This window comes from Coregonus clupeaformis, unplaced genomic scaffold (assembly GCF_020615455.1).
Source record: "Coregonus clupeaformis isolate EN_2021a unplaced genomic scaffold, ASM2061545v1 scaf1523, whole genome shotgun sequence".
Taxonomy (NCBI): domain Eukaryota; kingdom Metazoa; phylum Chordata; class Actinopteri; order Salmoniformes; family Salmonidae; genus Coregonus; species Coregonus clupeaformis.
The window spans coordinates 45,476-61,937 of record NW_025534977.1 but is presented as its reverse complement, the minus strand read 5'-3'; the positions used below and the strand labels follow the sequence as shown (position 1 = coordinate 61,937).

Genomic DNA, 16,462 nt, shown 5'->3' with positions numbered 1-16,462 from the left:
GCGACCCTCCCGACCCTCCCACACCACCCATCCCTGATCCTGACCTGGCAGGGCTAGCGACCCTCCGACCCTCCCACACCACCCATCCCTGGTCCTGACCTGGCAGGGGCTAGCGACCCTCCGACCCTCCCACACCACCCATCCCTGATCCTGACCTGGCAGGGCTAGCGACCCTCCGACCCTCCCACACCACCCATCCCTGATCCTGACCTGGCAGGGCTAGCTTGGGATCGTGTTTGTGTAAACAAACGTATCACTGAGATTCTATCTGCAGTGGATTCATTCATTGGAAGTAAACTATCCTAATAAACATCACCAGTGGTTCCTGATGACCAGGGCTGTCCATGTGCAGAGGTCTTCTTCTCTGGTTTCCTGTGGGGACTTGAGCCACTGTATAGGGTAGTCTGGAGCACATTGAAAAGATGCAACAATCATTTGATAGTGATACATGGGTTGGACAGCATGGACCCCACCAGACAACAGTCCAACCCATGTCTCTCTGGTGCTCTCTCTGTCAGCCATCAGCATGATAACAGCCTGGTGTTACTGTTCTTAGTGCATGATGTCTCTGTGGTCTGTTGGTCTGGTCTGTTCTTAGTGCATGATGTCTCTGTGGTCTGTTGGTCTGGTCTGCTTTTCCTCGCTCTGTACCAACCCTGTTCATTTGAAGACGCCGCTCTGTTTGAGCCTCATCTGTGCTGTTCTGCCTGCATGTTTTACCCATGTTTTGTTCGGTGTCGTTACATAACCTGCTGTTATCTAGAGAACATGGGCCAGCAGCCCACAGTAGTCAATTCCAAATCCTCAGGTATGGTAGAGGAAGCTTTGACTAAATCTTTCCTCCCATATTCTACTGACAGGTTGTCCTGCTCAAACTGACATTTATTCTCTTCTCTTTTCCCCCTCTCTATTTCTGTCTCTGTCTCTCTCTCTGTCTCTCTCTCTCTCTCCTCTCTCTCTCTCTCTCTCTCTCTCTCTGCTCTCCTCTCTCTCTCTCTCTCTCTCTCTCTCTCTCTCTCTCTCTCTCTCTCTCTCTCTCTCTCTCTCTCTCTCTCTCTCTCTCTCTCTCTCTCTCTCTCTCTCTCTCTCTCCTCTCACCCTCTGTACCCTCTCCCCCTCTCTCGCTCTCTCCTCTCACCCTCTGTATCTCTCTCCCCCTCTCTCGCTCTCTCCTCACCCTCTGTATCCTCTCCCCTCCCCCTCCTCTCTCTCTCCTCACCCTCATATCCTCTCCCCTCTCCCCCTCTCTCTCCTCTCACTCTTCTGTATCCTCTCCCCTCCCCCCTCTCTCTCTCCTCTCACCCTCTGTATCCTCTCCCCCTCCCCCTCTCTCTCTCCTCTCACCCTCTGTATCCTCTCCCCCTCCCCTCTCTCTCCCCTCCCCCTCTCTCCTCCTGTAGGGTAAAGTGGCCCAGACAGCCTGTATGTCAGCGTGTAAGCACCTGTCCACGTCCCTGATGCAGATGCCCTTGGACAGCGAGCTGAAGCAGATCAGCATGGGAGCCATTCAGCAGTTCAACCTGGACGTCCATACAGTGTGAATGTAAGTAGAGTTAAGGGGAGTTTAGCCATGCAGTGGGAATGATTGACAAAACACACACAACTCCCTATCACCCCATGGAAACGGTCAGTGCGAGTGCTTTAACTGTGGAGGGGTAGATGTCAGTGTGAATGTAAGTAGAGGGGGAATTAGGTAGAGGGGGGAGTTGAGCCTAATGCTGACTATGTTCCAAACGGCACCCTATTCCCTATATAGTACTACTTTAGACCAGGACCCATAGGGTGCCATTTGGAACGCAAACGATGTCATACAGGGCGGCAGGTAGCTTAGTGGTTAAGAGCGTTGTGCCAGTAACCGAAAGGTCGCTGGTTCTAATCCCCGAGCCAACTAGGTGAAAAATGTGTCGATGTGCCCTTGAGCAAGGCACTTAACCCTAATTGCTCCTGTAAGTCGCTCTGGATAAGAGCGTCTGCTAAATGACTAAAATAAAATAAAATACAGTGTGAATGTAAGTGGCGTTAAGGGGTAGTTACGCCTAATGATGTTTGAACAAGAGGGATAGAGGGTAGAGGGGTAGAGGGGTAGAGGGGTAGAGGGATAGAGGGATAGAGGCTAGAGGGATAGAGGGATAGAGGGGTAGAGGGATAGAGGGAGAGGGGTAGAGGGATAGAGGGGTAGAGGGTAGAGGATAGAGGGATAGAGGTGTAGAGGGTAGAGGGGTAGAGGGATAGAGGGGATAGAGGGGTAGAGGGATAGAGGTAGGTAGAGGGTAGAGGGATAGAGGGATAGAGGGTAGAGGATAGAGGGGGTAGGGGTAGAGGGATGGGGAGGGATAGAGGGATAGAGGGATAGAGGGATAGAGGGATAGAGGGGTAGAGGGGTAGAGGGTGAGGGGTGGAGGGTAGGGATGGAGTGGAGGGATGGAGGGGTGGAGGGGTAGAGGATGGAGGGAGAGGGGATGGAGAGGTAGAGGGATGGAGGGGTAGAGGGTAGAGGGGGTGGAAGGTAGAGGGATGGAGGGGTAGAGGGATGGAGGGGTAGAGGGGTGGAGGGTAGGGGGTGGAGGGTAGAGGGATAGAGGGTAGAGGGTAGAGGGTGGAGGGTAGAGGGGTAGAGGGGTAGAGGGGTGGAGAGTAGAGGGATAGAGGGGTAGAGGGGTAGAGGGATAGAGGGTAGAGGGGTAGAGGGGTAGAGGGATAGAGGGATAGAGGGGTAGAGGGATAGAGGGATAGAGGGTAGAGGGATGAGGGGTAGAGGGATAGAGGGGTAGAGGGATAGAGGGTAGGGGGGTAGAGGGATAGAGGGGTAGAGGGATGGAGGGGTAGAGGGGTGGAGGGTAGGGGTAGAGGGGTAGAGGGGGTAGAGGGATGGAGGGTTGGAGGGATGGAGGGTGGAGGGATGGAGGGGGTAGAGGGATGGAGGGTAGAGGGATGGAGGGTAGGGGATGGAGGGGTAGAGGGGTGAGGGTAGAGGGGTAGAGGGGTGGAGGGGGTAGAGGATGGAGGGTAGAGGGATGGAGGGTAGAGGGATGGAGGTAGAGGGGTGGAGGGTGGAGGGGTGGAGGGATGGAGGGGTGGGAGAGGGTGGGGGTAGAGGGGTAGGGGGTAGAGGGGTAGAGGGGTGGAGGGGTAGAGGGGTGGAGGGGGTGGAGGGGTAGAGCCTTTGATTGGGGCTTCAGAAATGGAACGTGAGTGTGCCCAAATGGCACCTATTCCCACTATATTTCAAAAGTAGTCTAAAGTAGTGCACTATAAAGGGTATATGGTACCATTCTCTGGTCTAAAGTAGTGCACTATAAAGGGTATATGGTACCATTCTCTGGTCTAAAGTAGTGCACTATAAAGGGTATATGGTACCATTCTCTGGTCTAAAGTAGTGCACTATAAAGGGTATATGGTACCATTCTCTGGTCTAAAGTAGTTGCACTATAAAGGGTATATGGTACCATTCTCTGGTCTAAAGTAGTGCACTATAAAGGGTATATGGTACCATTCTCTGGTCTAAAGTAGTGCACTATAAAGGGTATATGGTACCATTCTCTGGTCTAAAGTAGTGCACTATAAAGGGTATATGGTACCATTCTCTGGTCTAAAGTAGTGCACTATAAAGGGTATATGGTACCATTCTCTGGTCTAAAGTAGTGCACTATAAAGGGTATATGGTACCATTCTCTGGTCTAAAGTAGTGCACTATAAAGGGTATATGGTACCATTCTCTGGTCTAAAGTAGTGCACTATAAAGGGTATATGGTACCATTCTCTGGTCTAAAGTAGTGCACTATAAAGGGTATATGGTACCATTCTCTGGTCTAAAGTAGTGCACTATAAAGGGTATATGGTACCATTCTCTGGTCTAAAGTAGTTCACTATAAAGGGTATTGGTACCATTCTCTGGTCTAAAGTAGTGCACTATAAAGGGTATATGGTACCATTCTCTGGTCTAAATTAGTGCACTATAAAGGGTATATGTTGCCATTTGGGACACAGTCTCTGCCCTCAAAATGCCCTCCGCTAAATGGCTGTGACAGAGCAGAGATGACTGTCCTGTCTCTCTCTCTCACACACACACACACACACACACACACACACACACACGCATAAGATCCCTCTAGGAATCCACTCAGTTGGCTCCTCCAAGGTAATCCTCCACCTGTTAGTCAGAGGAGTGACCTGTGATCTAGCCTCCACCTGTTAGTCAGAGTAGTGACCTGTGATCTAGCCTCCACCTGTTAGTCAGAGGAGTGACCTGTGATCTAGCCTCCACCTGTTAGTCAGAGGAGTGACCTGTGATCTAGCCTCCACCTGTTAGTCAGAGGAGTGACCTGTGATCTAGCCTCCACCTGTTAGTCAGAGTAGTGACCTGTGATCTAGCCTCCACCTGTTAGTCAGAGTAGTGACCTGTGATCTAGCCTCCCTGTTAGTCAGAGGAGTGACCTGTGATCTAGCCTCCACCTGTTAGTCAGAGGAGTGACCTGTGATCTAGCCTCCACCTGTTAGTCAGAGGAGTGACCTGTGATCTAGCCTCCACCTGTTAGTCAGAGTAGTGACCTGTGATCTAGCCTCCACCTGTTAGTCAGAGGAGTGACCTGTGATCTAGCCTCCACCTGTTAGTCAGAGGAGTGACCTGTGATCTAGCCTCCACCTGTTAGTCAGAGTAGTGACCTGTGATCTAGCCTCCACCTGTTAGTCAGAGGAGTGACCTGTGATCTAGCCTCCACCTGTTAGTCAGAGGAGTGACCTGTGATCTAGCCTCCACCTGTTAGTCAGAGTAGTGACCTGTGATCTAGCCTGTTAGTCAGAGTAGTGACCTGTGATCTAGCCTCCACCTGTTAGTCAGAGTAGTGACCTGTGATCTAGCCTGTTAGTCAGAGTAGTGACCTGTGATCTAGCCTCCACCTGTTAGTCAGAGGAGTGACCTGTGATCTAGCCTCCACCTGTTAGTCAGAGTAGTGACCTGTGATCTAGCCTCCACCTGTTAGTCAGAGGAGTGACCTGTGATCTAGCCTCCCCCTGTTAGTCAGAGGAGTGACCTGTGATCTAGCCTCCACCTGTTAGTCAGAGTAGTGACCTGTGATCTAGCCTCCACCTGTTAGTCAGAGTAGTGACCTGTGATCTAGCCTCCACCTGTTAGTCAGAGTAGTGACCTGTGATCTAGCCTGTTAGTCAGAGTAGTGACCTGTGATCTAGCCTCCACCTGTTAGTCAGAGGTGAACCTGTGATCTAGCCTCCACCTGTTAGTCAGAGTAGTGACCTGTGATCTAGCCTGTTAGTCAGAGTAGTGACCTGTGATCTAGCCTCCACCTGTTAGTCAGAGGAGTGACCTGTGATCTAGCCTCTCCCATGTCCCTCTGTCTGCCGCACTCTGGGCCCTGGTCCAAAGTAGTGCACTGGAAAGGGTATAGAGTGAGTGCCCCTTTGGAGACTCAGTCCCTGACCTCAAGCGACCTCAAAGCGACCTCTGCTGAACAGCGGTGTTGTGAATCATACTCAGTCCCCTGACTCAACGCGACCTCTGCTGAACAGCGGTGTTGTGAAGTATTTCCTCATACTCAGTCCCTGACCTCAAAGCGACCTCTGCTGAACAGCGGTGTTGTGAGATTTCCTCATACTCAGTCTCCAGCGACCTCTCGAACAGCGGTGTTGTGAAGTGTTTCCTCATACTCAGTCCCTGACCTCAACGCGACCTCTGCTGAACAGCGGTGTTGTGAAGTATTTCCTCATACTCAGTCCCCTGACCTCAAAGCGACCTCTGCTGAACAGCGGTGTTGTGAAGTATTTCCTCATACTCAGTCCCCTGACCTCAAGCGACCTCTGCTGAACAGCGGTGTTGTGAAGTATTTCCTCATACTCAGTCCCCTGACCTCAAGCGACCTCTGCTGAACAGCGGTGTTGTGAAGTATTTCCTCATACTCAGTCCCTGACCTCAAAGCGACCTCTGCTGAACAGCGGTGTTGTGAAGTATTTCCTCATACTATTTTCCTACAGAGCAGGTCAGTCATCAGGTGTTTTTCACGGTCAAGTCATTTAGTGTTTCATGGTATACCAGTACCTCAGTAATATTACCCTATCAAAACCTCATACTTATGATACCAACATATCAGAATACCCGAGTACTGTTTCATATGATAGTACCAATCTAAAGAACCAGCTGGCGACTGTTATAAATGTTTATAAAGTCAGTTTTTCACTGTCATGCCATCTCTCATGTGGCAGCTGTAATCAGCCAGCCACATCACCTTCCAGCCGTCACTCACAGATGTAATCAGCCAGCCACCTCACCTTCTAGCCATCACTCACAGATTTAATCAGCCAGCCACCTCACCTTCCAGCCATCACTCACAGCTGTAATCAGCCAGCCACATCACCTTCCAGCCGTCACTCACAGATGTAATCAGCCAGCCACCTCACCTTCCAGCCATCACTCACAGATTTAATCAGCCAGCCACATCACCTTCCAGCCATCACTCACAGCTGTAATCAGCCAGCCACATCACCTTCCAGCCTTCACTCACAGATTTTATCAGCCAGCCACATCACCTTCCAGCCATCACTCACAGCTTTAATCAGCCAGCCACATCACCTTCTAGCCATCACTCACAGCTGTAATCAGCCAGCCACCTCACCTTTCAGCCATCACTCACAGCTGTAATCAGCCAGCCACATCACCTTCCAGCCGTCACTCACAGATGTAATCAGCCAGCCACCTCACCTTCCAGCCATCACTCACAGATTTAATCGCCAGCCACATCACCTTCCACCATCACTCACAGCATGTAATCAGCCAGCCACATCACCTTCCAGCCTTCACTCACAGATTTTATCAGCCAGCCAGCATCACCTTCCAGCCATCACTCACAGCTGTAATCAGCCAGCCACATCACCTTCTAGCCATCACTCACAGCTGCTAAGTCAGCTAGCCACATTAACTTTCAGCCATCACTCCCAGCTGTAATCAGCCAGCCACATCACCTTCCAGCCATCACTCACAGCTGTAATCAGCCAGCCACATCACCTTCCAGCCATCACTCACAGCTGTAATCAGCCAGCCACATCACCTTCCAGCCATCACTCACAGCTGTAATCAGCCAGCCACATCACCTTCCAGCCATCACTCACAGCTGTAATCAGCCAGCCACATCACCTTCCAGCCATCACTCACAGCTGTAATCAGCCAGCCACATCACCTTCCAGCCGTCACTCACAGCTGTAATCAGCCAGCCACATCACCTTCCAGTTTTTCAAATAGAATCTAGCAGGGATGGCGGATGAAGATGCAGAACCTGATGAGTCTTCTGTTGTTACATTGGATACATTGGAGCAGCGCTCAGAGCGAGCAAAGTTGATACATTGTATCATTTAATCTCATTTAATCACAGGCCAGTCAGAGAGAGGTGTGTTTATGAGAGAGAGGTGTGTTTATGAGAGAGAGGTGTGTTTATGAGAGAGAGGTGTGTTTATGAGAGAGAGGTGTGTTTATGAGAGAGAGGTGTGTTTATGAGAGAGAGGTGTGTTTATGAGAGAGAGGTGTGTTTATGAGAGAGAGAGGTGTGTTTGAGAGAGAGAGAGGTGTGTTTGAGAGAGAGAGAGGTGTGTTTATGAGAGAGAGGTGTGTTTATGAGAGAGAGGTGTGTTTATGAGAGAGAGGTGTGTTTATGAGAGAGAGAGGTGTGTTTGAGAGAGAGAGAGGTGTGTTTGAGAGAGAGGTGTGTTTGAGAGAGAGGTGTGTTTATGAGAGAGAGGTGTGTTTATGAGAGAGAGAGTGTGTTTATGAGAGAGGGAGACTGAGAGAGGAGGGAGACTGTATTATATTATACAGTGAACCGTGTGAAGTTAATTCAATATGTGTTGTATTGAGTAGAAGTGTGAATATCAGTGACAGGTTTTTGTGTAGCAAATGGGCAGAAGGTTTAATAAAACAGCGTCCGGAGGACAGAGCCCGAAAAGGATGCTATGCCTGTGATTATCACGCTGAAACAGGAAAGGGCCTTCCCCAAACTGTTGCCACAACGTTGGAAGCACAAAATCGTAGCGTTAAGATTTCCCTTCTCTGGAACTAAGGGGCCTAGCCCGGACCATGAAAAACAACCCCAGACCATTATTCCTCCTCCACCAAACTTTAGAGTTGGCACTATGCATTGGGGCAGGTAGCGTTCTCCTGGCATCCGCCAAACCCAGATTCGTCCATCGGACTGCCAGATGGTGAAGCGTGATTCATCACTCCAGAGAACGCGCTTTCCACTGCCCCCACAGTCCAATGGCTGTGAGCTTTACACCACTCCAGCTGACGCTGGCATTGCGCGATGGTGATCTTAGGCTTGTGTGCGGCTGCTCTGCCATGGAAACCCATTTCATGAAGCTCCCGACGGACAGTTTTTTGTGCTGACATTACTTCCAGAGGCAGTTTGGAACTTCGGTAGTGAGTGTTGCAACCGAGGACAGAATATTTTTACGTGCTACGCGCTTCAGCACTCGGCCGGTCCCGTTCTGTGAGCTTGTGTTGCCTACCACTTGGCGGCTGAGCCGTTGTTGTTTCTAGATGTTTCCACTTCACAATAACAGCACTTCCAGTTGACCGGGCATCTCTAGCAGGGCTGTTTGAACTAACTGGAAAGTAACTGGTGGCGGGCCTCCTGTCCCATACCAGCAACACTGTGGTTACCTGGCTGGGAACGGGAAGTAACTGGTGGCGGGCCTCCTGTCCCCCCATACCAGCAACACTGTGGTTACCTGGCTGGGAACGGGAAGTAACTGGTGGCGGGCCTCTGTCCCCCATACCAGCAACACTGTGGTTACCTGGCTGGGAACGGGAAGTAACTGGTGGCGGGCCTCCTGTCCCCCATACCAGCAACACTGTGGTTACCTGGCTGGGAACGGGAAGTAACTGGTGGCGGGCCTCCTGTCCCCCCATACCAGCAACACTGTGGTTACCTGGCTGGGAACGGGAAGTAACTGGTGGCGGGCCTCCTGTCCCCCATACCAGCAACACTGTGGTTACCTGGCTGGGAACGGGAAGTAACTGGTGGCGGGCCTCCTGTCCCCCATACCAGCAACACTGTGGTTACCTGGCTGGGAACGGGGAAGTAACTGGTGGCGGGCCTCCTGTCCCCCCATACCAGCAACACTGTGGTTACCTGGCTGGGAACGGGAAGTAACTGGTGGCGGGCCTCCTGTCCCCCATACCAGCAACACTGTGGTTACCTGGCTGGGAACGGGAAGTAACTGGTGGCGGGCCTCCTGTCCCCCATACCAGCAACACTGTGGTTACCTGGCTGGGAACGGGAAGTAACTGGTGGCGGGCCTCCTGTCCCCATACCAGCAACACTGTGGTTACCTGGCTGGGAACGGGAAGTAACTGGTGGTGGGCCTCCTGTCCCCCATACCAGCAACACTGTGGTTACCTGGCTGGGAACGGGAAGTAACTGGTGGCGGGCCTCCTGTCCCCCATACCAGCAACACTGTGGTTACCTGGCTGGGAACGGAAGTAACTGGTGGCGGGCCTCCTGTCCCCCCATACCAGCAACACTGTGGTTACCTGGCTGGGAACGGAAGTAACTGGTGGCGGGCCTCCTGTCCCCCCATACCAGCAACACTGTGGTTACCTGGCTGGGAACGGGAAGTAACTGGTGGTGGGCCTCCTGTCCCCCATACCAGCAACACTGTGGTTACCTGGCTGGGAACGGGAAGTAACTGGTGGCGGGCCTCCTGTCCCCCATACCAGCAACACTGTGGTTACCTGGCTGGGAACGGGAAGTAACTGGTGGCGGGCCTCCTGTCCCCCATACCAGCAACACTGTGGTTACCTGGCTGGGAACGGGAAGTAACTGGTGGCGGGCCTCCTGTCCCCATACCAGCAACACTGTGGTTGCCTGGCTGGGAACGGGAAGTAACTGGTGGCGGGCTCTCCTGTCCCCCATACCAGCAACACTGTGGTTACCTGGCTGGGAACGGGAAGTAACTGGTGGCGGGCCCTCCTGTCCCCCATACCAGCAACACTGTGGTTACCTGGCTGGGAACGGGAAGTAACTGGTGGCGGGCCTCCTGTCCCCCATACCAGCAACACTGTGGTTACCTGGCTGGGAACGGGAAGTAACTGGTGGTGGGCCTCTGTCCCCCCATACCAGCAACACTGTGGTTACCTGGCTGGGAACGGGAAGTAACTGGTGGCGGGCCTCCTGTCCCCCATACCAGCAACACTGTGGTTACCTGGCTGGGAACGGGAAGTAACTGGTGGCGGGCCTCCCCTGTCCCCCATACCAGCAACACTGTGGTTACCTGGCTGGGAACGGGAAGTAACTGGTGGCGGGCCTCCTGTCCCCATACCAGCAACACTGTGGTTACCTGGCTGGGAACGGGAAGTAACTGGTGGCGGGCCTCCTGTCCCCCATACCAGCAACACTGTGGTTACCTGGCTGGGAACGGGAAGTAACTGGTGGCGGGCCTCCTGTCCCCCCATACCAGCAACACTGTGGTTACCTGGCTGGGAACGGGAAGTAACTGGTGGCGGGCCTCCTGTCCCCCCATACCAGCAACACTGTGGTTACCTGGCTGGGAACGGGAAGTAACTGGTGGCGGGCCTCCTGTCCCCCATACCAGCAACACTGTGGTTACCTGGCTGGGAACGGGAAGTAACTGGTGGCGGGCCTCCTGTCCCATACCAGCAACACTGTGGTTACCTGGCTGGGAACGGGGAAGTAACTGGTGGCGGGCCTCTGTCCCCATACCAGCAACACTGTGGTTACCTGGCTGGGAACGGGAAGTAACTGGTGGCGGGCCTCCTGTCCCCCATACCAGCAACACTGTGGTTACCTGGCTGGGAACGGGAAGTAACTGGTGGCGGGCCTCCTGTCCCCCATACCAGCAACACTGTGGTTACCTGGCTGGGAACGGGGAAGTAACTGGTGGCGGGCCTCCTGTCCCCCATACCAGCAACACTGTGGTTACCTGGCTGGGAACGGGAAGTAACTGGTGGCGGGCCTCCTGTCCCCCCATACCAGCAACACTGTGGTTACCTGGCTGGGAACGGGAAGTAACTGGTGGCGGGCCTCCTGTCCCCCATACCAGCAACACTGTGGTTACCTGGCTGGGAACGGGAAGTAACTGGTGGCGGGCCTCCTGTCCCCCATACCAGCAACACTGTGGTTACCTGGCTGGGAACGGGAAGTAACTGGTGGCGGGCCTCCTGTCCCCCATACCAGCAACACTGTGGTTACCTGGCTGGGAACGGAAGTAACTGGTGGCGGGCCTCCTGTCCCCCATACCAGCAACACTGTGGTTACCTGGCTGGGAACGGGAAGTAACTGGTGGCGGGCCTCCTGTCCCCATACCAGCAACACTGTGGTTACCTGGCTGGGAACGGGAAGTAACTGGTGGCGGGCCTCCTGTCCCCCATACCAGCAACACTGTGGTTACCTGGCTGGGAACGGAGAAGTAACTGGTGGCGGGCCTCCTGTCCCCCATACCAGCAACACTGTGGTTACCTAGCTGGGAACGGGAAGTAACTGGTGGCGGGCCTCCTGTCCCCATACCAGCAACACTGTGGTTACCTGGCTGGGAACGGGAAGTAACTGGTGGCGGGCCTCCTGTCCCCCCATACCAGCAACACTGTGGTTACCTGGCTGGGAACGGGGAAGTAACTGGTGGCGGGCCTCCTGTCCCCCATACCAGCAACACTGTGGTTACCTGGCTGGGAACGGGAAGTAACTGGTGGCGGGCCTCCTGTCCCCCATACCAGCAACACTGTGGTTACCTGGCTGGGAACGGGAAGTAACTGGTGGCGGGCCTCCTGTCCCCCCATACCAGCAACACTGTGGTTACCTGGCTGGGAAGCGGGAAGTAACTGGTGGCGGGCCTCCTGTCCCCCATACCAGCAACACTGTGGTTACCTGGCTGGGAACGGGAAGTAACTGGTGGCGGGCCTCCTGTCCCCCATACCAGCAACACTGTGGTTACCTGGCTGGGAACGGGAAGTAACTGGTGGCGGGCCTCCTGTCCCCCCATACCAGCAACACTGTGGTTACCTGGCTGGGAACGGGGAAGTAACTGGTGGCGGGCCTCCTGTCCCCATACCAGCAACACTGTGGTTACCTGGCTGGGAACGGGAAGTAACTGGTGGCAGGCCTCCTGTCCCCCATACCAGCAACACTGTGGTTACCTGGCTGGGAACGGGAAGTAACTCGGTGGCGGGCCTCCTGTCCCCCATACCAGCAACACTGTGGTTACCTGGCTGGGAACGGGAAGTAACTGGTGGCGGGCCTCCTGTCCCCCATACCAGCAACACTGTGGTTACCTGGCTGGGAACGGGAAGTAACTGGTGGCGGCCTCCTGTCCCCCATACCAGCAACACTGTGGTTACCTGGCTGGGAACGGAAGTAACTGGTGGCGGGCCTCCTGTCCCCCATACCAGCAACACTGTGGTTACCTGGCTGGGAACGGGAAGTAACTGGTGGCGGGCCTCCTGTCCCCATACCAGCAACACTGTGGTTACCTGGCTGGGAACGGGAAGTAACTGGTGGCGGGCCTCCTGTCCCCCATACCAGCAACACTGTGGTTACCTGGCTGGGAACGGGAAGTAACTGGTGGCGGGCCTCCTGTCCCCCATACCAGCAACACTGTGGTTACCTGGCTGGGAACGGGAAGTAACTGGTGGCGGGCCTCCTGTCCCCCATACCAGCAACACTGTGGTTACCTGGCTGGGAACGGGAAGTAACTGGTGGCGGGCCTCCTGTCCCCCATACCAGCAACACTGTGGTTACCTGGCTGGGAACGGGAAGTAACTGGTGGCGGGCCTCCTGTCCCCCCATACCAGCAACACTGTGGTTACCTGGCTGGGAACGAAAGTAACTGGTGGCGGGCCTCCTGTCCCCCATACCAGCAACACTGTGGTTACCTGGCTGGGAACGGGAAGTAACTGGTGGCGGGCCTCTGTCCCCATACCAGCAACACTGTGGTTACCTGGCTGGGAACGGGAAGTAACTGGTGGCGGGCCTCCCTGTCCCCATACCAGCAACACTGTGGTTACCTGGCTGGGAACGGGAAGTAACTGGTGGTGGGCCTCCTGTCCCCCATACCAGCAACACTGTGGTTACCTGGCTGGGAACGGGAAGTAACTGGTGGCGGGCCTCCTGTCCCCATACCAGCAACACTGTGGTTACCTGGCTGGAACGGGAAGTAACTGGTGGCGGGCCTCCTGTCCCCCATACCAGCAACACTGTGGTTACCTGGCTGGGAACGGGAAGTAACTGGTGGCGGGCCTCCTGTCCCCATACCAGCAACACTGTGGTTACCTGGCTGGGAACGGGAAGTAACTGGTGGCGGGCCTCCTGTCCCCATACCAGCAACACTGTGGTTACCTGGCTGGGAACGGGAAGTAACTGGTGGCGGGCCTCCTGTCCCATACCAGCAACACTGTGGTTACCTGGCTGGGAACGGGAAGTAACTGGTAGCGGGCCTCCTGTCCCCCATACCAGCAACACTGAGGTTACCTGGCTGGGAACGGGAAGTAACTGGTGGCGGGCCTCCCTGTCCCCCATACCAGCAACACTGTGGTTACCTGGCTGGGAACGGGAAGTAACTGGTGGCCCTCTGTCCCCCATACCAGCAACACTGTGGTTACCTGGCTGGGAACGGGAAGTAACTGGTGGCGGGCCTCCTGTCCCCCATACCAGCAACACTGGGGTTACCTGGCTGGGAACGGAAGTAACTGGTGGCGGGCCTCCTGTCCCCATACCAGCAACACTGTGGTTACCTGGCTGGGAACGGAAGTAACTGGTGGCGGGCCTCCTGCCCCCCATACCAGCAACACTGTGGTTACCTGGCTGGGAACGGGAAGTAACTGGTGGCGGGCCTCCTGTCCCCCCATACCAGCAACACTGTGGTTACCTGGCTGGGGAACGGGGAAGTAACTGGTGGCGGCCTCCTGCCACCATACCAGCAACACTGTGGTTACCTGGCTGGGAACGGGAAGTAACTGGTGGCGGGCCTCCTGTCCCCATACCAGCAACACTGTGGTTACCTGGCTGGGAACGGGAAGTAACTGGATGGCGGGCCTCCTGTCCCCCATACCAGCAACACTGTGGTTACCTGGCTGGGAACGGAGTAACTGGTGGCGGGCCTCCTGTCCCCCATACCAGCAACACTGTGGTTACCTGGCTGGGAACGGGAAGTAACTGGTGGCGGGCCTCCTGTCCCCCATACCAGCAACACTGTGGTTACCTGGCTGGGAACGGGAAGTAACTGGTGGCGGGCCTCCTGTCCCCCATACCAGCAACACTGTGGTTACCTGGCTGGGAGAACGGGAAGTAACTGGTGGCGGGACCTCTGTCCCCATACCAGCAACACTGTGGTTACCTGGCTGGGAACGGGAAGTAACTGGTGGCGGGCCTCCTGTCCCCCCATACCAGCAACACTGTGGTTACCTGGCTGGGAACGGAAGTAACTGGTGGCGGGCCTCTGTCCCCCATACCAGCAACACTGTGGATTACCTGGCTGGGAACGGGAAGTAACTGGTGGCGGGCCTCCTGTCCCCCATACCAGCAACACTGTGTTACCTGGCTGGGAACGGGAAGTAACTGGTGGGGGCCTCTGTCCCCCCATACCAGCAACACTGTGGTTACCTGGCTGGGAACGGGAAGTAACTGGTGGCGGGCCTCCTGTCCCCCATACCAGCAACACTGTGGTTACCTGGCTGGGAACGGGAAGTAACTGGTGGCGGGCCTCCTGTCCCCCATACCAGCAACACTGTGGTTACCTGGCTGGCGAATACTGGTGGCGGGCCTCCTGTCCCCCATACCAGCAACACTGTGGTTACCTGGCTGGGGCGCGAAGTACTGGTGGCTCCCCCCCATACCAGCAACACTGTGGTTACCTGGCTGGGAGCGGGAGTAACTGGTGGCGGGCCTCCTGTCCCCCATACCAGCAACACTGTGGTTACCTGGCTGAGGAAAAGTACCTGGTGGCGGGCCTCCTGTCCCCCTTACCAGCAACACTGTGGTTACCTGGCTGGGGGAGCGGAGAAGTAACTGGTGGCGGGCCTCCTGTCCCCCATACCACAACACTGTGGTTACCTGGCTGGGAACGGGAAGTAACTGGTGGCGGGCCTCCTGTCCCCCATACCAGCAACACTGTGGTTACCCTGGCTGGGAACGGGAAGTAACTGGTGGCGGGCCTCCTGTCCCCCATACCAGCAACACTGTGGTTACCTGGCTGGGAACGGAAGTAACTGGTGGCGGGCCTCCTGTCCCCCATACCAGCAACACTGTGGTTACCTGGCTGGGAACGGGAAGTAACTGGTGGCGGGCCTCTGTCCCCCCATACCAGCAACACTGTGGTTACCTGGCTGGGAACGGGAAGTAACTGGTGGCGTGGCCTCCTGTCCCCCCATACCAGCAACACTGCTGGTTACCTGGCTGGGAACGGGAAGTAACTGGTGGCGGGCCTCCTGTCCCCCCATACCAGCAACACTGTGGTTACCTGGCTGGGAGACGGGAAGTAACTGGTGGCGGGCCTCCTGTCCCCATACCAGCAACACTGTGGTTACCTGCTGGGAACGGGAAGTAACTGGTGGCGGGCCTCCTGTCCCCCATACCAGCACACTGTGGTTACCTGGCTGGGAGCGGAAGTAACTGGTGGCGGGCCTCCTGTCCCCCATACCAGCAACACTGTGGTTACCTGGCTGGGAACGGGAAGTAACTGGTGGCGGGCCTCCTGTCCCCCATACCAGCAACACTGTGGTTACCTGGCTGGGAACGGGAAGTAACTGGTGGCGGGCCTCCTGTCCCCATACCAGCAACACTGTGGTTACCTGGCTGGGAACGGGAAGTAACTGGTGGCGGGCCTCCTGTCCCCCCATACCAGCAACACTGTGGTTACCTGGCTGAGGAACGGGGAAGTAACTGGTGGCGGGCCTCACATGTCCCCCCATACCCAGCAACACTGTGGTTACCTGGCTGGGAACGGGGAAGTAACTGGTGGCGGGCCTCCTGTCCCCCAGTACCGCAACACTGTGGTTACCTGGCTGGGACGGGAAGTAACCGGTGGCGGGCTCCTGTCCCCCATACCAGCAACACTGTGGTTACCTGGCTGGGAAACGGAAGTAACTGGTGGCGGGCCTCCTGTCCCCCATACCAGCAACACTGTGGTTACCTGGCTGGGAACGGAAGTAACTGGTGGCGGGCCTCCTGTCCATACCACAACACTGTGGTTACCTGGCTGGGAACGGAAGTAACTGGTGGCGGGCCCCCCCATACCAGCAACACTGTGGTTACCTGGCTGGGAACGAAGTAACTGGTGGCGGGCTCCTGTCCCCCATACCAGCAACACTGTGGTTACCTGGCTGGGAACGGGAAGTAACTGATGGCGGGCCTCCTGTCCCCCATACCAGCAACACTGTGGTTACCTGGCTGGGAACGGGAAGTAACTGGTGGCGGGCCTCCTGTCCCCCCATACCAGCAACACTGTGGTTACC

General features: G+C 55.5%; 1 pseudogene; it reads left to right on the top strand.

The window, feature by feature from the left end:
- Positions 1-16,462, top strand: part of LOC123487207 — a 110,341-nt pseudogene that overhangs the window by 68,404 nt on the left and 25,475 nt on the right.